Source organism: Podarcis bocagei, assembly GCF_964188305.1.
Source record: "Podarcis bocagei genome assembly, chromosome: 11".
NCBI lineage: Eukaryota > Metazoa > Chordata > Lepidosauria > Squamata > Lacertidae > Podarcis > Podarcis bocagei.
The window spans coordinates 5,158,789-5,184,827 of record NC_138136.1 but is presented as its reverse complement, the minus strand read 5'-3'; the positions used below and the strand labels follow the sequence as shown (position 1 = coordinate 5,184,827).

General features: G+C 41.3%; 1 long non-coding RNA gene across 1 annotated transcript; it reads left to right on the top strand.

Moving 5' to 3' along the window:
* The first annotated feature begins 501 nt into the window (after positions 1–501).
* Positions 502–4,083, top strand: LOC308597869. The gene is made up of 2 exons (XR_014013231.1): positions 502–1,129; positions 2,043–4,083. It is a non-coding gene; the product is annotated as an uncharacterized lncRNA (long non-coding RNA).
* Positions 4,084–26,039: the final 21,956 nt, after the last annotated feature.

Genomic DNA, 26,039 nt, shown 5'->3' with positions numbered 1-26,039 from the left:
CCAGCTCTTCCAGCTGAGTCCCATAAGTCATGATGGTAAGAAAAGCTGTTTTGTTTTTTTTAAAAAAAACACTCATTTTTTGTAGGATTGATGGAAGGTGACTGGGGACAAACTAGTGACTCTCGATCTCTCTTTTCTGCCCCTCTAGATTAACGGTGCCTCCAGCTTCAAATAAAAAGGTGGTCAAAATGGTATTCCATGACTGAAGGACATTTAGGTGAGTATCCCTTGGTTGGCTAGGGAGGAAATCTCTATTGTGTTCCGTCTGCAACTCATTGTGTTAAGACTCTTTCAGGTTGCGGTGACTGAGTTGTCAGAAGAGGCCCATTCCATGTCACCACAATGAGGCTCACCTGCAGGTAGGAGAAGACTTCTTCTTTCGTTCCAGCTCTTCTTTCCTTCAGGCTTTACAGAGTTCACTGTACCTTGAGAGAGTCACCTGCATTTGGACTGTGCTGCTTTAGGTAAGTTCACATTCCACCACTCAGTTGTGGTATCTGCCCAAATAACGATTGGCTCTCTGTTTCTTAAGCCAAAGTATTAGCATGGGAGGGAGGTGACTTTAGTGACTGAGCTTGATTCTTGACTCCACCATTGCTCCAAAGGACCATTACAAGCACCACCCTCATGGCAATGTGCTGTTGCTGGGAAGATGCTCACTTGATGCATCACTGGTGTGTCTAGGTAGGCTGCATCAGGTGGCTGCTTACCCTCCTAGCTTTCCCAGTCACTGGTGTGAGAAGTCTCTCTATGGATCTTTTCTGTCTGAATTCCAGACACTACTAGAGGAGCAATTCTCCCTGCAAAGGTAACAGACGAGGTGACCTTATGGGGGAAACATGCTGTGGAGCTTGCTATGTAGGGTGGTGTTTTTGTTTTTTAACAATTCATGAACAATAGCTTACCAATCTTCTGTCAGTAAATGGTGGCTCATGAAGCAAGGAGAACTGGGAGGACACCTGGGCAAGGTGTGATGCAGGTGCAGATGCAACTTTGATTACAGGTGTTTTGGCAACTTAGAAAGTTCAGTGTCTATGTTTGCTTGCTTTCAGATTGGCAGATGCAACCAAACTATTGTGCAAGGAGGCCTCTGTTTCATGGCCAGTTGTGATGTGCTTTCTCATAACGGGTGAGTCTGAAAAATGGGTATTCAATCTTCCCCAGTCACTTTTGATTCTTTTGTCTTGCTTTGGAGTTTGATCTTGAAACTTAGGGTTGGAGACTAAACATGCTAAAGGGAAGTATAACAAGGAGCGGGGAACAAGGAGAGGAGAAAGGAGGAGAAAGAAGTGACCTGGACAGAGGGAGAGGAGCTTCAGTAAAAAGTGATCCTAAGTGGCCAAGTTGAGTTACTACATTTAAATTTATAAAACTGGCTAAAAGAGCATCACCTGGTGGTCAAAGTTAAAAATTCAGTCAAAAGCTCATTTAAACATTAGAGAGGACTATAAGAGACTGTAAGCAACAACTATGTCACAGAAAAAGAGAGCAGAGTCCACTCCAGGAGAAAGGAGGAACTCAAAACAAGGACAAGAGCCCAAAGGTGATGTTTTAGAAATGTTTGCTAAAATAAGGGAGGACATCAAAGAGAGGGAGAAGAATCTTGAGAGTAGATTGGAAAAGATGGAACAGAAAATTGACCAATCGGTGTCTGAACTGAGAGGTCAAATAAGTGAGGTTAAATCTAAAACTCAAGTTCTAGATGAGGCTGTTAAAAAGGAAAAGAAAGAAGTAAAAGAAACAAGGAGGGAGGGAGAGAAGGTAAAAGGAGATGTATCAGAGTTGGCAAGGATGCATGAGGAGACCTTGGATACCTTGGCTTATATGGAGATGAAGCAAAAGGAGATGCAACTACACTTCTAAGGTGTCCCAGAAGAGGAGGGTGAAGTAATTTATGACAAGATGATAACAAATTGCTAATTGGCTAAAAATGAAGGAAGATGAGGTTGCTCAAACAATTGATAGTGTTTTTAGGATCAAATTTAAATCCGAAAAAGGTTAAAAAAAAATCCTGGTGACTGTTTGATTTTCTTTAATTCTAGAGAGATGAATGACTTGATTCTAAAAACTAATCAAGAGAAGAAATTGTGCATTGAGGAAAAATTTATTATAATATATAAAGAAACACCTAAAATATTTTTGAAACAAAGAGAGCCATACAAAGGAATTACACAAACTGAGAAAGAATGGAATTAGATTTCAGCAGAAATTCCCAGAAGGGATCTCCTTCTTCTTCAAGGACAAAAAATTTAAGTTCAAGTCACCTCAGGACATAGATAGGTTTAGAAGGAAGTACTCAAAAGAGCTTGGCAGAAAGGAGGACGATGTGCCGGAATTCGGACAAGGAAGTGATAATATTTAGGAATCAATAGACATATTTTATTTAAAAATTGATATGAGATGGCTCTGAAAATCATATCCTTGAATTTTAATGGACTGAACAATAAAGTAAAAAGAAACAAAATTCATCATATATTAACGAAACTGAATTTGGATATTATTTGCTTACAAGAAACACATGTGGCAAGAAAACGCAGGCGAATATTAAATAATAAAAAACTAGGTAATGAATTTATTTCTTCAGATGTAAATAAAAAAGAGTTGTTGTGTATATAAAGGATAAATATGATTCACGACAGATATTCAAGTATGAAGAGGGGAGGGTACTAGCAGCAGAAGTGTCAGCACTAGGCAAAAAGCTGTTAATTGTGGGAATCTATGCACTTAATAAGGGGATATTGGATTTCTATATGAACCTAGAGGAGAAGCTTTTTGAACATGGCTCAAAAAATAATTCTTTTGGGTGACTTTAATGGGGTGGTTTCATTGGAAATGGATAGAACTCAAAGAAAGAGAGATTCAAACCAAGGGAAACTACCAAAGACTTTCTTCACTTTTGTGGAGAATTATGACCTAATTGATATTTGGATATTAAAGCACCTATTAGATAAAGAGTATAGTTTCTTCTCTGAACCAAACCAAAGTTCAGGAAGAATAAACTACTTATGGATTTCCAGAGACCTAGTTCCGAGAGCAATAAGAACTGAGATTCAGTATCAAACACTCTCGGATCATAATCCCGTAATGATGAAACTGAAAGGAAAATATGAGGTTTCATTTAGGTGGAGAATGAATGAAGGGTTGTTTAGAGACCAGAAAATAATTGGAAAAGCCCAAAGGCCTATCACAGACTATTTTGATTTAAACTTAAATACAGAAACTGATTTAGATGAGGTTTGGGATGCCTGCAAAGCAGTAATGAGAGGTTTCTTAATACAACTGAACTCCATACAAAATAAGGCAAGGGAGAAGAAGAAAGAGAGTCAGAATATAGGTAATGTAAAGTTATGTAAAATCACACAGTGTTCTTTGAAAATGAAAATGCCAATAAATATTATAATAATGCATAACTGTGAGTCTGGTTTTGGAGGTCACATGGCAAGCCTGTAAATTAAAAAGATATTTTTGAAATATCTTTCAAAATATCTGTCAGCAGAGAGATTTCCAGTGCAACCCTATGCACGTCTACTCAGGAGTAAATCCACCTGGGTTCAAAGGGACTTATTCCCAGCTAAGTGTGTGTAGGATTGTAGCCTTTATGATGCATCAGACTTGGTCTACATCTGCTTTTAAGGGGACTTTAAAATACTTGAGTAAATATAGGATGCATAGATTTTTAATAAATTTGAGGCATGAGCCGTCCAAAGGTAATACATCAAAGCCTCAAAAATGCATAGCATTGCTTGTAAAAGCATTGTAAGAGAAGGTAGGGTGAATGACAGAAAGCAGCCAATGACATGAAACTGTGGCATCCTCCAGAGCAAGAGGCCTGGAAGAGAATTTTGAAGGCAGACATACTTCAGAGATTCTCCTCATCCACATTCTGAATGACCTGTACTTGTTTCCAAAGTAGAACCAATGCATTAAGAATTGTTCCTTTTTTGTTTTGTTTTGTTTCCATGCAGTTTCTACGCTCAACTTCCTTCAAGCTGGGAAGAAAGTTCCTCCATTTCAGTTATGTCTGTCCCACTCCATTACAGATGCATATGTGTTGTACCAATAAAATACTGCAATAATTGTTAACACTGCTGCCTGTTTTTGTGTTTTTTTCAAAAAAAAATCATGATTTACAGAAGTGCGTGCATTGTTTCTTTTTCAGGTTGGGTTTTTCTACAGAACAATTACATTTGTTGAGAGACATTAGTGTTGCATGCAGCATAAGGGGTGGTGGTAAAACTTATATTCTTTTACTTTGTGTAGGGGGGGTTGTGTCAACGTCACTTGGGTAGGTTTTCTTTCTGTTCGCTCGTTATATTTCCTTGGTAGTGAGAGAGGTTGGGGGAAGTTGACTATTTTAGATCATTGCATTTTTATTATATTGTTAGCCACAATATGAAGATGTAGTATTTTTCTATTATCCCTGTATTAGGCAGAAAGTGTTTTAAAATATTAAAAGCTGGATTTCATACCCTGATTTTAAAAAGCGAGCGAGCCATGTACAAACTCAGAGATAATGCAAACAATTCTGCAAGTACATACATCAAATACTAATTAATTAATTTCATACCACTAAAACTGTAAAGTGCCCTGTGAACCTTGGATGAAGAATGGTATATATATACATCTAATAAATGTTGATGACAACGATGAAACTGCACTTAAACAGGACATGTTAAATGCTCATGTTTTCCCCCTTTCCCAATTTTTCAATGAAAGACCCCTAGAATGGGGAGGGGCAAATTCTTTAAGAGGAAATCAACAGAGTTTGGACAAACACTTATTGATTTTATGGCCATATTAGTTTTGTCCAGGTGAAACATATGTTTTCATTTATTCATGGCATCTGCCATCTGCTGTGTTATGGAATGAGTGGTTAGACAATCACACAGAGAGTGCAGTGAAAAGAACACTCACAATGCAGATAAATAATGACACACCTTGAAAGAGATACAGACTCACACATATTCATCTAGCACTGTGGAAATTGGCTATGAATAATAAGATCCAATACAGGATGTTTCAGTTTTCTTGATTATGTCTCCCACATTTCTGAAAACCTTAGAAGGCTACCTTGTTCTGTATACAACACATGTCTCACTTCAAATGTAACTGATCTGTAGAAGAGACTCTACAACCTGAAAAAGAGACAATGCTTTTGTAAACCAAGAAAATCTTTAAACTTGAGTAAACCTAGAAAATAAAATTATCTATCTATCTATCTATCTATCTATGGCAGGAATGCAGCAAGCAGGGGTTTTAAACCTTATTTACAAACTACCGGTGCAGAGCACTATAATGCTCATTCATCATTACCGGTAGTTTGGGACGATCACAGCTTTAATTTAGTAGTGAGTATGCCAAAGTTATGCTCCAGAACTTGCTACTATGCTGTATCTGAGACCTAGGACACGTACAAAGTATACAGTAATGTGAAAATATCATTGTAACTGTCTGAGAATCCAACTTCTGTTATCGCTGCTGGCTGCATTTATGCTGCCCTTTTAAATTATGTAGCTTGTTTTACATTCTTTTTATTGCAACTTTGATTGAAAAGCAGAGTATAAATCTCTAACACAAATAGCAACATAAAATCCCATATATGTCTGCTCAGTTCTACTTGAGCTAAATGGGGCTTACTTCCAGGTAAAGGGATGTAGGATCACAGCCTAAATGTGTTCCCCTTAACTGCAGAAACAACAATTTTGCTAAATGAGGATCATGTCTGTGACTGATTACATATGCTTGGAAGCTGCTACACACTTTTGCACGTGTTCTGATTGTATGACCATATTTGGAATACTGCGTCACTGGTCACTTCACCTTCAAAAGGATATTGTTGAGTTGGAAATGGTTGAGAAAAGTTCAGCTGACATGATCAAGGGGATGGAGCAATTTCCCTGTGATGAAAGGTTGTAGCATCCGAGACTTTTTAGTTAAGAGAAAAGGCAAGTAAGAAGAGAGATGATAAAAGTTTATTAAAAATGTGCATAGCATGGAGAGAATTGATAGAGAAAAGTTTTTCTTCCCCTCTCATAACACCCGAACTCATGGACAGCCAATGAATTTTGGAAGATTCAGGACAGGTCAAAGAAAGCAATCTTAACTTTGCAGTTCATGCAGATCTACTGCAATCTACCACAGTCATCCCACGATCTACCAGTAGATCACGATCTACCTGTTGGACATCTCTAATATATAATGACAGTGCCAGGTTAGCCTCCCTGGGAAGAGTATTTCACCGGTGAAAAGGGCCAATCTCGTGTTACATATGGGTCCCTGACACAGGCAACTCTTTTTCACCACTATTTGGGGGTTGCCAGGGATGCTGAGTGCTGTATCAGTCTCCAATATTTACTGGTGGTGGTGCAGACCTTACAGTCTCCTTTCCCCTCCTGCTCTCCAGAGGTTGACCAAATACAGCAAATAAAACCCAATTTATTCCATAGTCTTCTTTGGTTGATTTTAGAGAGATTTACTGCTCCTGGGGGAAGAGCCAAGAGGCAACCTGCTGTTGGAGCCATGGCTCAACCATTGGCACTACTCGGCTCCAAAAGGGACAGAGCAACATCATGGGAACTTGCTTCCGATCGCAGTGGAAACCCTCAACTGGTCGTCCCCAGGATCTTCTTTGGAGCATTTGTTACCTTAGAATTGCTCAAAAAAAAACCCAGCAGCTGGGTCACTGCAACAGCAGCTCTGGCTCTCTTCCTCCCCTCCAGCAAACTTTGAAGTGGCAACCTTGAAGTACAGCCAGCCTAGAGAACAGGCCAGGTAGCGCGTGTGACTTAAGAGACACGCCTGGTGTGCAATCAAAACTCATCTCTTCAGGGAGAGTTCCCTCCATAGTTAGGAACTCCTGGCTGCTATTAGGGCAGATCCATTGTAAGATTTCCTCACACAGTGAGTGCCCTTCCCAAACCCACAGGAAACTGCAGACCTGATTCAAGATGTACTCCTTAGAAGCAACTCAGTAAAAGTGGCATTTCCATTATATCAGAATTCAGAATAATTACTTGATGAAACAGAATTGCCCAAGGTTTGAGGCTTTCCTAGAGCTGTAAAGAAACTTTTGTGACAATATCAAGAGTTTTTTATTCATTTGCTTATTCCAAGAGTAGCTCATTAATAAAGATTGTACGTAGTGTTGGCCCTACATTTAGTTGCTTCCACCTGGAACTGAGTGAAACTGCTGTGTTATTATGTTGTCCTATCAGATGTCCCCAAACCTGTGGCTGAGACAAAGGGAATTGTAGCCTACCTGTTTCCTTCATCCTCATTTCCCACTTTTCTCTGTATGGGAACCCACAGTGCCTTGTATAGGCATGCATTTCTTTGTCAAAGAAAAGAGCCTGGAGTCAGAATGTTCAGTTATTTTGTCATGTTGTTAAACATTTTCCTTCCTAAATATGAATATAGGGATTTTATTCAGGCACTCATGTCTGGAAATATTTGGCACACCTGAGCTAACTTTGTTAAAAGGATGTATTTCAATAAATCATTCTTCCAACATTCATTATTCCAAACACTGAAATGTTAAAATGGATGCTTCTTTTTTCAACGTATACAGTAATGGCTAACATTCTGACAAATTACACTGGGTGTTATTTTTAATAATTTAGCATAATGGCAGCAGCCTTTTCACTAAAGTAGCAATTAAGTCATCACTGCTTCTCTGGCCTATACAAAATGATTTTGCCTGTTTTTATTGTTAATACTTTCAGAGCCATTTTGCCATAGAAGCTGACACCAAAATCAGAAATCATGCAGCGAAAACAAAGAGAAAGAAAGGTCATTAATTGAAAACCCCCCTTTTTTAAAAAAAATATTCTACCACTATTAACCCAGCTGCAAATTGCTGTGCCTCTCAAACATTTGCTTTTCCAATGTAAGCACCATTGCTACAGTTGTATGCTCAATAAGATATTTCCACCTGAAACAGGAGGTGTCATGAAATTCATTACTTGCTGGCTTCATCTATTCTATTCAGACTAGTCTACATCTATTCTATTAGGACTATGAAGCGCAATCCTGCTTCTGCCAGCGGCACATAGAGGACAAAGTGGCTCCATGTATGCATCACCATACTGGGAATGGCTGAGAACAGCCATTGGTATTGAAGCCAACCCCCCAAAATGAGTGCAAATAGGGAGCTCACCCTCCCCCCCAATGTGCCACAGCCATGTCTAATACAGAAGGCATATCCGAAGCCCTGTGCCACCTTCACTCGCTGTGCCCAGGTTGTTTAGCTCTGTAGTGTGTGTTTGCACAGTCACAACCGAGTGCCCCCAGTGCCAGGCTTAAACCCATGCTAAGAAGACGTGACAAACTCCCATTGCAGACTGATGGTCCAGAGGCAGTGGGGAGCACATGTTCACTTGTTATGTGCCATGGAGTGATGGAGGGTGTTGACAGTCATAGGCCAGCCTACTAACTTACGATATTATCTGCAGCCACACGGGTTGTAGGATGCACTGGATCTGAGTCTAATGGATCATGTGTCTGGTGAGACCACATTAGTGATTGGTGTGGAGGAATTGCCTATTGGTGCGGATGAGGATCAGTTCACCCCACCACATGGGTCATGATGACACTGTGGGTGGGCCCAATGTCCCCCAGATTTTGGCTTCTAGCATGAGAACAAGCCTCTGTTGGCACATGCCTATGATTCCTGCCACAGAGAAAGTGGCAGAATTGTGGCACATATCTTTCCAACAGACCATCTTGCTTGTCATGCCTTTCATGTTCCATACTATTCCTTTTGTATATATTTTTTAAAATGAAATGTGTTAAAAACTTGTACCCCAATAAGTTAGAATAGATTTTAATTTCTTTAACAGAGTTTTACTTTGTTTGGGATGGGTTGTTCTTATGTCAAGACAAACCCAAGTAATCAAGTTTTTTTTAACATAAATTTTATTTATAGTTTTCAATATTACAGTTTCCAAAATCAAATTGACATTAAAATAAACATTTCCCCTGTTCACATCTTTCTTTATAATAAAACAATAATTTAGTACTTTCCTTCTTTCCCTTCCATGGTTCCTTTAATTTCCCCACCTATCCTGAATATTCTTATATATCCATTTAATTCTCGTTCCCCTTTATAATTCCTTTGTCATATATTATACTGTTGAATTTACCTTAATCCTGCTAACGTTTTCACATGTTTACAGTTATTTTCCAAATACTCCACAAATCTTTTCCATTCCTCTTTATATACTTGATCTTCTTGTTCCCTTATTTTACTTGTTAGATGCTATCTTGCGAAACAACTCACTGACAGCCTACCTTTTTGAGAGATGTGCCATACAAATCAAATTAAATAAAAACAAACAAACAGATAATGCTGCTTTCCAGTGCACACTCAAGCTTATATGAGGGAACAGACATCAGCTTTAAAAATGAGAGGCTAGAGTGTGGGGCTCCATCCCACGGCCAGACCCCCCGTTTCCCTGCTCTAGTCCAGGAGTACCAGAAGTGCCAGCTTCCTGTGCCACAGGTTGGTCCTTGTACAATAAACTGTCAACAAGCATTTGAAATGTTTGCACACCCTCCCTCTTCATTCTGGATTGAAACTGACCTGAGTGACAATCTACAGGACTGTGTCATCTTGATGTTCTTAATGCTACATAACTGACCATGACCCGTGACCATACTGCCCATCTGGTTAGCCTAGACCAGATACTTGACCCAAGCTGAACAGAACGGGCTAGATGTGAAAGTACCTGAAATGTTTGCTGACAGTTTATACTATGTCAACAGACTGCTTAGGGCCTTTCATTTTAAGCTTTTGTGTTTTGCCAGGCAATGTTGTGACACATTCAGCGTCTTGTCCAATTTAAGCTTGTCATCTGTGAATGCCTCACTGCTTGTTTTCTTTTAAGAACATAGAATCATTGATTGCTGGTAATAACTAGACACAGAGTCAGTATGTTCATTGCACAGGCACAGCAATATGAGTCAGAAAAAGAGGTAGCTATTGCTGAAATTTGTCACTGACTATCTTAACGTAGGAAATTCACAGAATTTTCCATCACATACACAAGTGACAAGAACTGTATGGATATTTCTAGTGAGACTTCAGACTTATTTGGCTAGTGCACCCACATAATTCATCCCAACATCCATGTTATTATTTTTTGAAAATTGCTCCTTGAATAATCAATTCAAATTCTATGAGTCTTCATTAACACTCCTGAAATATGCACTCCTGGGGGTGGGGAATGCAATTGCCATGCTGCTTGGCCCCTCTATAAAACTAGGTAACCAATTAGGAATGGGCAAATTGTCTCAGCACAGCCCATCCAATTTCCAGATGGGGATGTATTCAAGTATGTTCTGTCCTTTTCATGTGTATATATTTTTAGGCTAATCATGGGCAAATCCTATAAAAGCCATGTGGAAAAACTGTCATAAATTTATTTCTTTTAAAATTCTTTTTCTTTATGAGGTGGACTGAGGGCTGCTTCCCTGCCCCCTCCACTTGCTTTGTCAGTGTAAAGATGCTTAGAGCTGCTTCAAAGTGCAGTACCTTTTAAAATGGTGAAGGAAGCAGCTGTACATTGCTTCCTGTGTGAACAAAAATACATTGGGACAGCAGCTATCTCCCCACCCCTGTACAGTTGGACGTAGCAGGTCATTGTACCTAGTGTGGCAGAAGTGCTGCACATCGAAGCTGCTCTGAGCAGCTTAACACTTAAAAAGCAAGGAAAGGGAGGAGGCAACCCCAGGACCACCTTATACGTGTAATGGCTGAACCAGTCATAGATCTTCATACTGATCTGCATTTCATTTTGAGTACTGGTTGAACAATAGGTATGAGGGGACATTGCACCAAACTCTGGACTGAACCAAAAACACCCACCGTCCCTCCCACCAATGGCAACCAGAACAGGCATGCTAGTCTGGACTACAAAGAGCCATTGTAACATCTGAGTGATGCCAATGACATTGAGAGGGCAGGGGTTGGGCAGAAAAGATTAGAGAAAGATGTGATAATGAAAAGAACAGTAGATGAGATTGATACAGGGGAGCAGGAGGGTTAGGAAAGTTTATACTTAGGCAAACACTTCTAAATTAAATGTTCACAGATGTGTGGAGATAAAACAATCCCTTTCCCCTTTCTCCTCTACCCACTCTTCCTCATCCTCATTTATGTCAGGAGTGCTCTGATGGTGTTTCCTGCTTGGCAGGGGGTTGGACTCGATGGCCCTTGTGGTCTCTTCCAACTCTATGATTCTATGATTCTATGATTCTATGATCCCACTGCAGTGACATACAAGCAGCCCCTGCGCCTACTGCTTCCCTGTCATCATTGGCACTTCCAACATTTATTTCTCCTCCTCCTTTTTCCTCCAATGATTGAAGCACAGCTGGGGAGAAAAGTGTGACCTTCTCTCCCTCAGCTGTGCCCCCCACCCAGACCACAAGCTAAGCTTGGAGCTAAGCACAGCAATGGAGGCTTCACCCACAAACTTTGTGGGTTGTTCAAAAACTTGATTCTGAGTCTTCATAGGTCCAATATGCTGCCACTTCAGATGGGCAAATCCAATTTCATTTCTTATGGTGAATTCCATATATGTCAATCCCTTTTTTAGTCTCTTTCATACCCTTCTTCCATACATTGCTTAACTCATTCAGATTTAGACTTGGCTAATATATGCACAGAGTCCTAAACTCTCATCTCTCTCTTTTTTTTTACTCTGAAAAGAAACAATTGCTGTTTTGGGTTTCTTGGAGAAGGAGAGCAAACAAGTGAGAGACTGGGACTTTTATGACCCACCTAGTAATACAGCAACAATTTTCAGAAGGCATTTAATTATGTAGCCCTAATAACCATTGGTCCTCGTTATCATGTGGAATATGTTCTAACCTAGCTGAAGGCTGTGTGAAGGCAGAAAGTGTCACATCAAAACCCAGTCACATCAGGCTTTCGTTTTTATTTTTTGTTTTGGATACAATACTAGACCCAGGGGACTGATCAGTTTAGAAAGAGAAACTAAAATGCCTTGGGCAAAAATAAAATGTAATGCTGAGAAACACTAATTCTTTCTCAGGTGAAGAAAGTCAACAAGGCATCCACTCCATCATAATTCATGCCCCATCTCATGCCAAGTGTGGCTATTGCAGCCTTAGGGATTTGTTGTTATTTGCCCTTAAGACAGAAAATTCTTGCCAGAATGGGATAGTGGGAAAGGAACAATAATGCCTACGTGGAGACTGGGCTTTCATTCTCTGAGTTGTTTAGCGCTATGTTTTAGCTGCATCAAACATCATGATTCCATTCCAACCCAGTCATTAAAGGAATTGAATGTGCTACCTTTGATACCTAAAGCTTAACAGTAGAAGAAACTGCAGAGACCTACAGCACATAAAATGCATATCATGTTGCATGTACTATGACCTATCAAAGAAGTTCCATTTGAGCAATGAAATATATAGTGTTCTATAGATACACACACATGTACATGCCCTGCCCTTCCTCTTTTCCTTTCCTGCCTTCATTCTTTCTTTTCCTCGCCAACACCGCAATCAACAGTTAAATTGATCTGACACTTCATCTGTCCAGAAGAGTCCCTGGTGAGAGGGTATAGGTGGGGGTTTGTGGAGTGTGTTGAGGAGAGGAGGGGGTAAAAGGTTCAAAAGTAAAGTCATCAAAAATAATGAGGCTGTTCCGCCCAGCTCCCACTGAAGCAAAGGAGCAAAGTACCCTTTCAAATTGGGTGTCCCAGCACCACAGCTGAAATAACCGGTCATAGAGAGCTGCAAGCAAATTGCTTTGACAAGGCTGTTACTGTTGTATGAGTTCAAGGGTTTGAGACACTAGGTCAGCGGCTGCCAATCAAGCGGACAGAAAAAGCCGCTCGTTGAACCTGTGATTTCTACCTAGGCCGCAATTATCCCAGACTATTTCTGTACCTCAGCAGCGCCTCTGATTAAACCTGCCTCCCTTTTACATCTCTTTCACAGTGCGATTCACACACTAATTAGTTGCCTGCTCTCCACTGAGATGTCAGACCCTCAGTCAATTTATCTCTATTTCAGCCTGTTCAGAGTGACTTCCCCAGTTATCAAAATTTAATCATGCCTTCAAAAATGTTGAAAAGTGGTCATTAGAGGCAAAAGGCCACAGGATACAATATTCATTTTTCTCTATCTTCCAGTCATCCAGCTGGCATCTATAATGGATATCCTGGGGGCTGTGAGAACACGTTGATTTATGCAACCTCGCTCTTGCTCTCACTGTGGTGCACCAGGCTGCTTTAAAGAACAGGTTTTAACAAGGTCTGAGGTGGGAGGACATTAATCATGGTAGCATTGTATGTGGAAAAGGGTGCTGTGTAGTCAGAAGAACCCCCTGCAGCAGGGCAGTTAGATTTTTTTCCTAAAGAAAAAAAACACCTTCTCAGTGATAAAGAAGAGTTTGACAATTGATTAGACCTTTCTGTAACCTTGCAGTCCTGTGAAATGATGAGAGAGGGAGGGATGGGGTGGGGGCTGGAGAGAGAGAAAAAGAAAGACAGAAGCAGGGGGGGGGGAGAGAGAGAGAATGAGGCTCATACTGACAGTTTTAAATGTGCAATAACTTTATGGTTCTTGACTGAAACGGGCTATCAAAATCAGTCCCAACTCAATACAGGCTAAAAAAGAAGATCATTCTCAGTATAAGAGCCCTTTCAGCTGCACATGTCAGAGCCAATCACAAGGAGCGGCAGCCTGCAGTGCCTTCCCTTGAAAACTGCAGGCTGCATCAGGAAACCTTAATATAAATCTCATCTGATAAGGAGTGACTAAGTTACAATGCAGGATTCATCCAAATCAACTGCAAGGAATTGATTTTCTTCCTGGCAATGTGGGTTTTAGATTATGCTATTCCTTCGGCATTAAGTGTTCTGTTAATTTAAAGGAATGAGCCAGGTTGCAATGGTGTACCCAATAAACATGGCGAGTGTGCAAATCAGGTGCATATTTATTGTTTTATTGACTGCAAAGTGTACTTAAACATACAAATCATGTTGGCAAGTTAATAATCAGTTTTGCTTACAAAATGAAAGCAGGTTGAATGTTTTGAATTGTGCCTCATGCAGGCTGCAGGCAGGGCCCTTGACACAAGGAGTAAGTGCACATGTTATAACTCACTATGTGGATGATGCCAAATACAGACTCACCCAAATTGGTGCTACATCCCATAGACATAATGTCTACAGTGGCATATCTCATGGATTGCCTCAATAGTATCAAATTCACACCCATCCAGAAATTCCACAAAACCCAGCCAGAACATGCTGACACACACAAGGACAGAATCCAAGTTGTAAAGCACTCCAGATGACCCAGCCTTGGTCAGACTTGCTCCAGGTTAGGAGTGGGCTGGCAAAGTGTCCTGGGTTGGGGTCACTTGTCTTCCCAGCTGCCCCAGCAGTGAATTTTGCTGGTGGCAGTGGCAGAGGATGGGAAGCTGCCTGCCATAAGAACACCGCAGTGTTGTGAAGTGATGCTGTATCAGGTACATCTGGGACTTGTGGGGAAATCCTAGCCATTGACACCATAACCCCATCGTCAAGTGACCAGATGAGCAAGAGCCAGACAGCCACACCAGTGGATCCTTCCAGGGTGCTTATGTCTCAACAGAGGACGGTGCTGCTGCTGCAAGCCCTGAGCCATGGTGAAGTACTCACTCACAATGTGGAATCCATTACAGTGGTACCTTGGTTTACGAACTTAAACTGTTCAGGAAGTCCATTCTTAAACCAAAACCATTATTGAACCGAGGTGCACTTTCCCTAATGAGGCCTCGCGGTGACGGTGCCCTTGCACCATTCAGATTGTGTTCTTAGACCGAGGTAAAGTTCACAAACCGGGACACTACTTCCAGTTTTGCGGAGTTTGTAAACCGAATAGTTCATAAACAGGGTTGTTCTTAAACTGTGGTACCACTGTACAGGCTCCTCCCAACTGTTTTCTTGCTCTTTTAATTCTCAGCTTTGTTCGCTGCTACAATAGGTAATTGCCACTTTGCACACACACACATGCAAACCCATGTTGAATTTTCCTTACTAAGCTTTTGCCCTGTTTCCATTCTGGTGTGCTAAGGAAGATCACTCAATACCGTGTCCCAGTGTTACTAAGTGTATTGGAGTTAGCTCTGTATATTATGTTGAACCTTTTATCCTAGGGCTGTGTGAGAATTCCCCTGCCCTCATTGAGGTGATGTCAGAGCAAATCCATGCAAACATTTTGAGGTGTGGGCTATGGGATGAGTCAACATTGCTTAAAATTCTGCTCCTTTTTAGCTGTATAGCAAAGTTGTGTGATTGTTTCACTATGTGTTCAAACTTTGTAAGATCAAGCTTCTCAATAACCAAGATAAAACACTGTTCTCAAACTAGCTAATGCACAGAAGCGAGTGGGATCAAGGCTGCTGTCCATAGAGGAAGAGCATGAGAAGACCGCTCCCCTTCCCAGGGGGGCAGAGTTGCAGGCAGGCCACAAGTGTTTGGTGGGGGGCATGGCGATGCCGCTCACGTCATTGGGAGTCCCGGCCACGTCACGCCCCATGGCCGACCAATCAGGTTGACCGGGGGCGTGGCTTACCCGAATCAAACCTCCGCACTGCAGGGGCTCAGTCTCCTTTTCTCCTCCTGTGTCAGATCTAGCAATTTGCTTGAGTGACGGTTAGGCATTGGTAAACCTGGTTTATGGCAGGGAAGGCTGTGGCCTTCACCTGCTCCTCCTCTTTAAGGGTATTCTGTTAAAGGGATCCAGGGTGTGTGGATCCTTCCGAAGCTCAGGTATGGGCTAGGGCCATGCCATGACCCTATCGGGGACCCTGGGGGAGCTTGCAATTGATGTACATCAATAGGGCTCCCCCTACTGGTGGTTGACCCTTATGAGACTACCTGTGTGATGGGCAGGAGTCAGATATAGTCGGTTCAGTTCCAATGCCTAAGCCAATACCGCTCATATCTGTAACCAATAAAGTTGTGGTCTAATTTATCCCATTAACCCAAAATATTGGTGTCTGTGTGTTTCATTATCTAAGGAATGGGGATGGACTCAGGACCTCGCCATGCAATAAAGATTAGAATTAATCTTGTGGTAGTAGAGTTGTGGAGAAACATTCCGGACTTTTGAAGGTTCTGTCAATCTCAGACTGGAGCATTACTATATTGTATGTATGGTGACGTTGGTGACTTTGAAGAAAATGTATCTCCCCACCCCTCTTTCCTTCTTCCTGAAATGTCCCAGGAAAGTGAGTGTTTTGTAGGACTGAACTGAATCTCCTTCCTGTTCATGGGGTGGATTTTCTCTTCCTGGAAAAAGTGGAGGAGAAGACTAATGCCAGCCTTTTTGAAAGAAAGTTAGCCCTAATGTTGTTGCTGGCAAAGCATCTCTGTGGGAAGGCCTCACATACTACTGAACTGATGCACAGAAGTCTGAGATGTTGCTTTTGTAGGTGGCTGCAAGTTTCCCTGTTTTATTGCTAACAATGAAGCCAACTGTTCATTTGTTAGGTATGTGTCAGTGCAATTGCTAGAACCCCCAGAGACTGCTAACACTGAAATGCCTTCAGCACTTACTTCCAACCCTGATCATACCTTTACACTACTGATTTGTAAACTCTTTACACATTACCGTATTTTTCCGTGTACAGTGGAACCTCGTTTTACGTACTGCCCTCCTTACGAATGCTTTGGGTTACAAGCTCCGCTAAACCGGAAGTAGATGCCCCTTGTTGCGAACTTTGCCTTGGGATGCGAGCAGAAGTGGCAGCAGGAGGAGGTGCCATTAGCGAAAGTGTGCCTCGTGTTAAGAACGGTTTTCGGGTTATGAACGGACCTCCGGAACAGATTAAGTTCATAACCGTAGGTACCACTGTATAAGACTAGGTTTCTTTAACCAAAAAATTAAGTTTAAAATTGGGGTTGTCTTATCCACGGGTAGTGCTGAGGGGGTGTTTTCTTAATTTGGAGTCCCCCAAAATAGGGGGTGTCTTATAAATGGAAAAATACAGTGCTATGTTTAAATCAAGTAAGCCAACCCCTACCCTTTCCATGAAAAGTTCACAGACGTTCTCCCAGCTCAGTTTACTGGGGTACTTTCCCTTTGCCCTCTCAAATTGCTGGAAAAAAGTATTTTAACTTCATTTAATCTAGTATTTTAACCTGAGGGGACCCTTCTTGCCTAAATTAATCCACCACCTCCTGGATAGTAACTTTTAAGTGTTAGGGGCTTGAGCAGATTAGTTTTATTTCTTCCGTTGTCCTTCATTTCCCTTTTCCTCACAGCTGACACCAAAACATCTATGTCACTCAACCTGCTCTCCATTCCCCACTTTTTAATTCACACCTTCATATTATGTCACAACACCCCTCAGCCACAGACTAAATTGACTCACATTATTTAGCATTCTTTGGTTTACTTCATACTCTTTTTCTTTTGCTATCAGGACAAAAGTAAGAACTGCTCCCAGAAAGGAATGGAGAAATCCTAGATTTTTGAATAATATATATCCACCCCCCCCAATCCAAGAAAAGGTTTGAACCTCAATGAATCCAGAAGTTCCCTTGCCAGACAATGAAATGAGTCACACTAGAATTTCTTACTTCTGTGCCATAAAGATTCATTGCTAGTCATATAGGCTCACAGGCTCATGTCGGATCATTTTGGATTTTATAAAATTTTCTTTAAATTTTCCAATTCCTATACTTTAGCATAAAGTCACCTGGGTATACAGAAACTATTTCCTTATTTTTATTTATGCTGCAGGCATAAAATAGGGATATTGAAAACAGATATTCAGTTTGAAGTGAAAGCAAATAATACCTTGGTACCAAATTATATCTATTGGTAATTATTATGTATCCCTTGAAATACAAGGCAATATTGAAGGCTATAATTTTCATCAAGACTCATCCACATATTTGGAAGTATTGAACAGCTCCTAAAGTCAAGGAGGAACAATCAACCAAACAACCCACAAAATGAAACTCATATTTTTCTTTCTTTTCCATGTGTGTTCTTGCTCATATTCACAATTATAAAGAGATTTTCAGTTAAAATATCACACAGCTGTAAGATACCACAGGTTTGAAAGCATTCCTTGAATGTCTCTCTGTCTCTCTCTTTCTCTCCCCCCCCCCCTATGTCATATAATGAAAAAGAGTCAAAGAAACATATAATATTGTTGAAATGTGCAGAACACTGTAGGGGCAAAAGAAGTGTGCGACTGAATAGGCCCTGTCTCTGATGTGGTTCTGAAGGAATGATCATAGAAATGACTCCAGCTCCATTAAAACTGCAGGGAGTGTCTGCACTGATTTCTAGTGGGGAGGGGAGTGGAATCCAGAGAACACCAAGCATGTGTAGAAAGCACTTTGGCATGTGCAGGGGGGAGCCACAGATTTTCCTTGTACATAAAACCTCTGTACAATAATCCATAAAGAGTCCAGGCAACCCTCCCTAGAGATGTAAATGAATGTAGCAGAAAAGGGACCAGAAAAAGCGTAATGCACTAAACACCACTCATGGTTCTTTGAATCCCAGCCATGTGCTTCAGAGGGGTATTCCGCAAAACCAATCCACTACATTAAAGCTAATGCAAAATTCAAAATCAAAATTGTTATCTTTCAAATAATAAATACAGACTAGGAGATTGTGGTTGTAAGTGAGTTGAGAGTAGCAACACCATTAGGCCTAAAGCCATCCAAGCTATGAACCTCATAAATATATGATTCCAGAACATACTCAAAGTATCCAGTGGAGTTGACTGAATTTTTTGATGAAGATGAAAGCCAGACTCAAGAAAGTATTTGGAGATAATTCAGTGATTTATTTAAGGGAGATGGACAGCTAAGTGGAGCTTATAAAACAGAGATTGACACAAAGTGTGAAGCTGGTTAAATTACCTAACAGGAAAGTACCAGTAGCTTTATAACAGCCTCTGAAAGCAGTGTTTCAAAGTTTACAAAGGCAGGAAATTTTACAACCAGTAGAAAAGAACGGACTAGATAAACAGTCTGGTGGTGATCAGAAAACTATTGGGGAAACTCAGAAAGTGCACCGATTCAAAACTCTTAAATAAAACAGTGAAAAGAAGCCACTTTCCCTTACCTACAACTATTGAATATCTATCAAAAGCAACATTCTTCGCCATCGGCATAAAAAATGGATTCTGGAATATTAAGCAAGGTGAACAATCCATTTTCTTTCTTTTTCTTTTTTACATTTGCCACACTCTTTGGGAGAAACTAAAAATGGCAATATTGGTCCTGGCTCTGAGATATTTCAAAATAGTTTAATACAAGGCTTGGAGGTCCTCACAAACCACAGTTTCTCACAATTTCTAAAGGAGGTGGAACAGTGATTTGTTTAAACTATGGTTCATGAGAACAAGCCAGCTTCCAGCTGTTTCAGATCCTCACTTGTTCTCAAACACAGTTCAAGCACAGTCCCCCAAGTTCAGAAATGGCATGCAAAAGAGGGGGTGAAAAGCATGTAAGCCTTTGCCTTGCTACTGCCCTTTCTCATAGTGGGAAATCAGGGTTTGCCATTATGTCTGAACTGGAAGTAAGGCCTATTGATTTCAACTTCCACATAAGGCTGCTATGGATTGGAACCATTCTCAAAGGTTACAGAATAATGCACACTGCCCTGACAACTGTCTTCCTAGGAGGAAGGATGGCTTTGCCTTTTACTAGACTAGCTATCCAGAGGTATTTAAGGATCAAGTTGTAGCTCTGAAAATTCTGGACCCCGCACCCCAGCGATAAAAGAATGTACAGCAAAATACAGCTCTATCTGGGGAATAAAAAAGAGACATACTTGAGGGCATGAAATCAAATGGATCACTACCTTGCTGTGGAGAAGGGGCTTGAATAACTCAGAGAAGCTATGAGCTATGCCGTGCAGGGCCACCCAAGGTGGACAGGTCATAGTGGAGAGTTTTGACCAAACATGATCCACCTGGAGTAGGAACTGGCAAGCCACTCCAGTATCCCTGCCAAGAAAACCCCATGGACAAAGACAACAGGCATATAAAAGTTATGAGGCAGTGGAAGACAGGAGTGCCTGGCATGCTCTGGTCCACGGGGTCACGAAGAGTCGGACACGACTAAACAACAAATAAATAAATAAATAAATATATTCTTTTAGCATATTACATATTTCTAAAGGAATAGGCAGATACTTTTCAAGAGTGTTTAATTTATTTTCTTACATTTATCTCCTGCCATGCCTCAACCATGCAGCCCAAGATGGCATACATGGGATTCCCAGATGGTCACTATCCAAGCCCTGCCAAGAAACAGCCGTGCTTAGCTTCAACAATATGGTGGCCCTATGTGCCTTTAGACCATATCTGTATAATCATACTTCCAATTTTATATTATTGATACAAAAAAGGCAAGGATAAACAAGAGCAATTCTTATCCAGGAGTACAACTCCAGAAGAACATAAATATGATCTGTTATTACCAGTAAAAGGATACCTTTCAGGGTAGATAAAATAAGCCACGTGTTCTAAGGTAACCCCCATCTAACAAAATTATGACCTTGCTATATTTATACACATGGGTGCAGTTTTCATGCACTATTATAGTCCCATATTATATATCTTTAAATCATGCTGCGAAAGTTTCTGCCTTCCCCAAATGCCTCCTCTAATTTAGGATGAACAACTGCTCTCATAAAGAAAAACTGCTGCTGCTGCTGTTTATTGGACTGAGAAAGGTCTCGCTGACTAATGTCCTAGGATTAAATGAATGTGGAATAATAAGAGCTGATTTATTTGTGCTCTGGTAGGATAAAGCTGCCACTGATTTTACAAGAAACTATTCATCTGAGGGCTACTATAGCTAGTAAATTGTGGCTGTTGCTGAAAATAGTCTCTAGGCCTTCGTGTAATCTATAGGGTAGCTGTGTCATAATAAAGCCATTGTGGGTGTTTGGTGTGTTTAAAAGGCCCCGCTTTTATTCCTGCCCTGTGGAATTCTAAAAATTAACCTAAGGTTTCTCCTGGAAATTCTGGTGGCTTCTGCTCTCAGCCTACAATTTTACATCAGGAAACAGAAAAACAAAAAAATAGCTGTTGATAAAATAGAGCTGAGGATATATGAGGCCTAAGGCTAGTTTTTGTTTTGTTTTTATTCTCCCTAGAGGAAAAATGCCCATCGCTCAGGGATATAGCACTGTGGAATGCACCCAGAAGTCCCCAGGCCTATTCCCAGGCCTCTCCAGTTGAAACAATCTAATATTTACACTGGTAGCCATAGGTAACAAGCAGTTCCATGCAAGAAAGTGAGCACTGCAGGTTGGAGGATGATGGTGACAGATGACAGATGGAGCTCTCTGACTCTCTTCTGCATCCAGAAACTATGAGGGCTTCCAGAGGCAGGAAGGCACTCATCTGTGTTGAGCACTGAAATTCAGCAGCTTTCCCGTTCTCTTCTGCCAGCCTCTAGCAGGCTAGTAACTTTTGTGAGCTTATTTACAAGGCTAAGTTAAAGGTTCACAGGCAACGGGGCATGGACAGCTGCTCCCAGTAAGAGTAGACTTTGGGCTGGGTGTCCTAGATGTGCCTTGGTTTAATGACAGAAGTCTTTGTATAATGCAGCTTCTTGTGGATCTAGTACAGCACCACACACAGGAATTCTAAATCTTTATTTATTAATGTCTTCAGTAGTATCATAAAAAGGTAAAGGTAAAGGTACCCCTGACCAACTGGTCCAGTTGTGACCGACTCTGGGGTTGCGCGCTCATCTCGCTCAAGAGGCCGGGAGCCGGCGCTTGTTCGGGTCACGTGGCTGGCTTCCGGGTCACGTGGCCAGCATGACTAAGCCACTTCTGGCGAGCCAGCACCAGTGCAGCACACGGAAACGCCGTTTACCTTCCCGCTGGAGAGCGGTCCCTATTTATCTACTCGCACTTTGAGTTGCTTTCGAACTGCTAGGTTGGCAGGAGCCAGGGACCGAGCAACGGGAGCTCACACCGTTGCGGGGATTCGAGCCGCCAACCTTTCGATCAGCAAGTCCTAGGCTCTGTGGTTTAACCCACAGCGCCACCCGCGTCCCTCAGTACTATCATAGATAACCCTAAACTTTTGGAAAGGCTTAGTCTAGGCTGGAGTGGGGTGTTGTTTGTTTGTTGTTGAATTAGTCCATCTTGCCATATGAACACAAGAAGATGGTTTCATGGGAACTGGGGTAACTCAGTTATCTCTTCTTGCCAACTACTGCTACTGTTTGCCAACTATTTAGAAGTTTAGTTGAACCATATTTTGAATGTTTTCCTGTTATGGTATCTGTCTTATCCCTAGTTTCTGGATAACTACTTACCTACCTAGATAAAGGCTAAGCAGATATGACCATATTAACCCATTTGTTCTGGACAGGGCATTTAATTGTCATATTGATGCATTCCATGCAGATAGGGTACAAGTCCAAGGCATAGTATCTGACTTCAGATTTCTCCTTCCTCTCACCAGTGACTCTGGGCCATGGTAGAGGGAAAAGAATCTATGTGAAGAAACACTAAAGGGGGGTTCACATACCATTTACCGTGGTTCCAGCATGCTCCCACCCTAGGTTTTTAAAACCAGATTTGACATAACATTAGCCACAATCCACCTGTACCCGGTTGATTTTAGAGAAATACTTTTCTTTAGTGTACTTTTCCTTAAACTAGTTTCCATGTGATCCAAAAATGGAAGCCACCATTCTGCTGTAGCACAAACAGTTCAACTAATGTCGTATACAGATGAAGCTTCAGCAACTTGGGGAAAGAAATAATTGAGGGAAAACATCCCCACCTCTGTTCTGATAGGAACAGTAGCAGGAGAAAGCCACTTGCAAATGCAGAGCGGGAGGTATCTCACAGTGCTTCAAGCCACTAGCTTGAATACCACCACAGTATATTATCATATGGAAGAACAGGTGAACAGTGTGAACAGAACAAGGCACATGTTGAGTGTTCTTCAAGGGGCACTTCTCACAGCACAGGAAGCACATGGGGTTTTTTTGCACAGGAAATGATCTCCATGAAGCAAATGTGTATAATGGTGACAACATCAATAGGCAATTTAATATATCGAATAAGTAACTGCTGGTGAATCTTATCCATGAAATGTATTGCACTTCACTCTATGTTTTGTGGTGTTTTTTGCTTTTGCTGTTCTTAAATGGAAGGTTATTACCCTTTTATTTTTATATAATGTTTTATAATTGAGTTCTCTGGCTTGCAGGTTCAGGAGCCCCATCTCCAATTTTAGCTATAGTCAGTCTCTTCTAGACATTATAAACATTTCTTGTGGTGTTCATTTAATGGATTCAGAGAGGAGTCCCACCGGGAAGGCCTATTGTCAAAATAATACCACAGCTTTAAGTTCCTATTAAAGACTGTGTGAACCAGGCAGTCAGATTGCTACATCACTGATAATTGTTGGAAACTTACCAAAGCCACTGAGATATCCAGGTCTTCACACTCTTGAGGCATAAAAGAAAGATTAAACTGCAAGAAACCAGTATTTTTCTGGGGCTGTTAGGCAAGCATTAAAAAAAGAACCCTACCACTCCAACTGTTTCCATACATTTCCCAAAATGTTTTACATAAACTTCTCAAATAGCTAGATATACCTATGACTAATCATCACAAAAAGGGATTAAACACAGCAAAAAAGGGATGTTTGTTAGTCTGAGAAAGTATACCTACATCTTTCCTTTATTAGTGGTGGAAAACTCCAAATTGGTGGGAGGAAACTCATCACATGGGAGCTTTGCTTATAAGCTAACAGTATTTAGTGATTTTGTTGTGGCTGTGGCAGGGAAGGGGCTGAAAAAGTCCTCATCCTGATCCCACCCCCTGTCTCCTACCTAGAGCTGGGGGAATTGCAGAATTTGGTGCATTTTGCAACATGTCAAGTCTGGCCCTAAATAATCAAGAGGTTAGTTTCTAAACCAAAAAAGGTGATAGGTTTCAAGTAGGCAAGTTATGCAGAAGACTTGACACTTCTAAGTACCGTATTTTTCGCTCTATAACACGCACCCGACCATAACATGCACGTAGTTTTTAGAGGAGGAAAATCCGTAGGCATGCCACCCGTAGGCATTCCCTCCATAACACGCACAGACATTTCCCCTTACTTTTTAGGAGGAAAAAAGTGAGTGTTATGGTGCAGAAAATACAGTAATTGCAGGGGCTGGCTGTGATTACTCAGTGAGGAAGGAAGGATGCTTTGCACATGCTCAGAGATATAATTTGAAAGGAAAAGTGTGCAGACCCCTCAACATATCATGCAAGTTCTCCAAAGGAGAAATATAACGGAAGCAGAACAAGGAATTGTCACCTATTAGCTAAGCGGTGGATAGAAAAACCATCTGCTTTTCAGAGACTGGGAGCATTTATTTGTGAAAACTAGGTAACTTGTCGCGCAGCGGTAAATTAATCAAGCAGAGTCTTCTTCATGAACAGAATAAAACTTTACTGAAGAAAATAAACTTGTTCATAAACAGCATAGTTAAAGAGCATACACAGGAGTGCTCATAGCAGCTGTCTTAGTCTTCACAGAGGCACAGATCTTAATTACTGATTAACTGGGGTCTGCAACAACGCACTCGCATACTGAGCTGAGACTGACTCAGAGAGAGACTCTGCATTACAGACTGAGGCCCAGAGAGAAAATGGCTACTTTTTATTGGGAACGCAAGATGAGTGACGAGTCACAGGGACTTGGAAGTTTGCTGCTAGCAGTTACAGCTAGCAGGCTTGACATGACTGTGTAGGTCTTGGAGGCCTCATTGCCTTATTGCTTCTGCCCTTTGCCTCACAACATAACTCCTCTGCCACTTGTAGAGCTGATAGATAACAAACACTTATCTGGACATTGCCGTATGTCCAGAAACTGGGCAGAAATCGCTGAAATGTCCGGGAGAATCTGGGCGCATGGTCAGCCATGTCAGAAGTCTAGATCTTGGCGAAATTTCTTTAAAATAGCTCAAAAACTTCTTCTCAACAACTTTTGTGACCAGATTTTCACTTTTTGAAATATGGCAACACTATGTTAAGCGTGCTTTTAAAATCGCTGGCCACTTACTGGAACTGCCAGCCCAAATCCACCTGGGGGTGGGGAGGGACAGTTTTAACCCTTTCCTCCCCACACCAGTTTCTTGCACCCCCCCCCTCCAAGCTGCTATTTGCCCTGAGACACTGGATACTGGACACATACATAAAGTTGGCTGAAGAAAGGAAGGTTGAAGGAGCTAGCACATCCCCAGGCCTGGGGCCCATTCTGGCCCTCAATACCCTTCCTAGAGCATATGCCACACTGTCCCGTTCCTAGGGCTTCATTTCATTTCATTTCCACTGGATGGGATGTGTACATAGACGACTACATAAAGATCAGAGTCATATCCATGAAGTCCCTGACATGCAACTCCTGGAAAATTGCCCACAGGGGAATGCAGCCCTCGAGCTGAAAAAGATTACCCACCACTCACATGAAGAACCACCAAGGAAGGAAAATTCAAACATGCATATTTTAATTTCTTGAGAGCCATGTGGTTTGAGGCTAAGTTGCTACTCAATAAACTACTAAGGGTGTATTGTTGCCTGAATCCACCCTCAGAGATATTCAAATAAAGGAGTAATCCTTCTCTAGGATTGGCCTTCCTCAGAGGCAACTAATGGAATGATCGAAACTAAATGGCCTCCCCTGCCGTTTATTAGCCCCTGGTACAGAGTTTATATACTGTAGGCTGCCAAACATTCATTTTTCTCATCACTTTCACTGATTTTTTTCAAGGATATTTGTATGGATTAATGGAAACGCTTTTATATGTGAACAAAAAGGACAGATGCTCACATTAATGCTTTTGTGTAAATCTGGTAATGCTTACACAGGTAATGGATGCACATTCCATTCAGATTGGCTGGAACCACTTCTATTCATTTTCTTTTACAATGTCTGTGTACTAAAGAGAACCCTTCCTGGATTCAAGCAGACCACATTATACTTTTAATGATAAATTACTGTTGCTTTTCCTCAC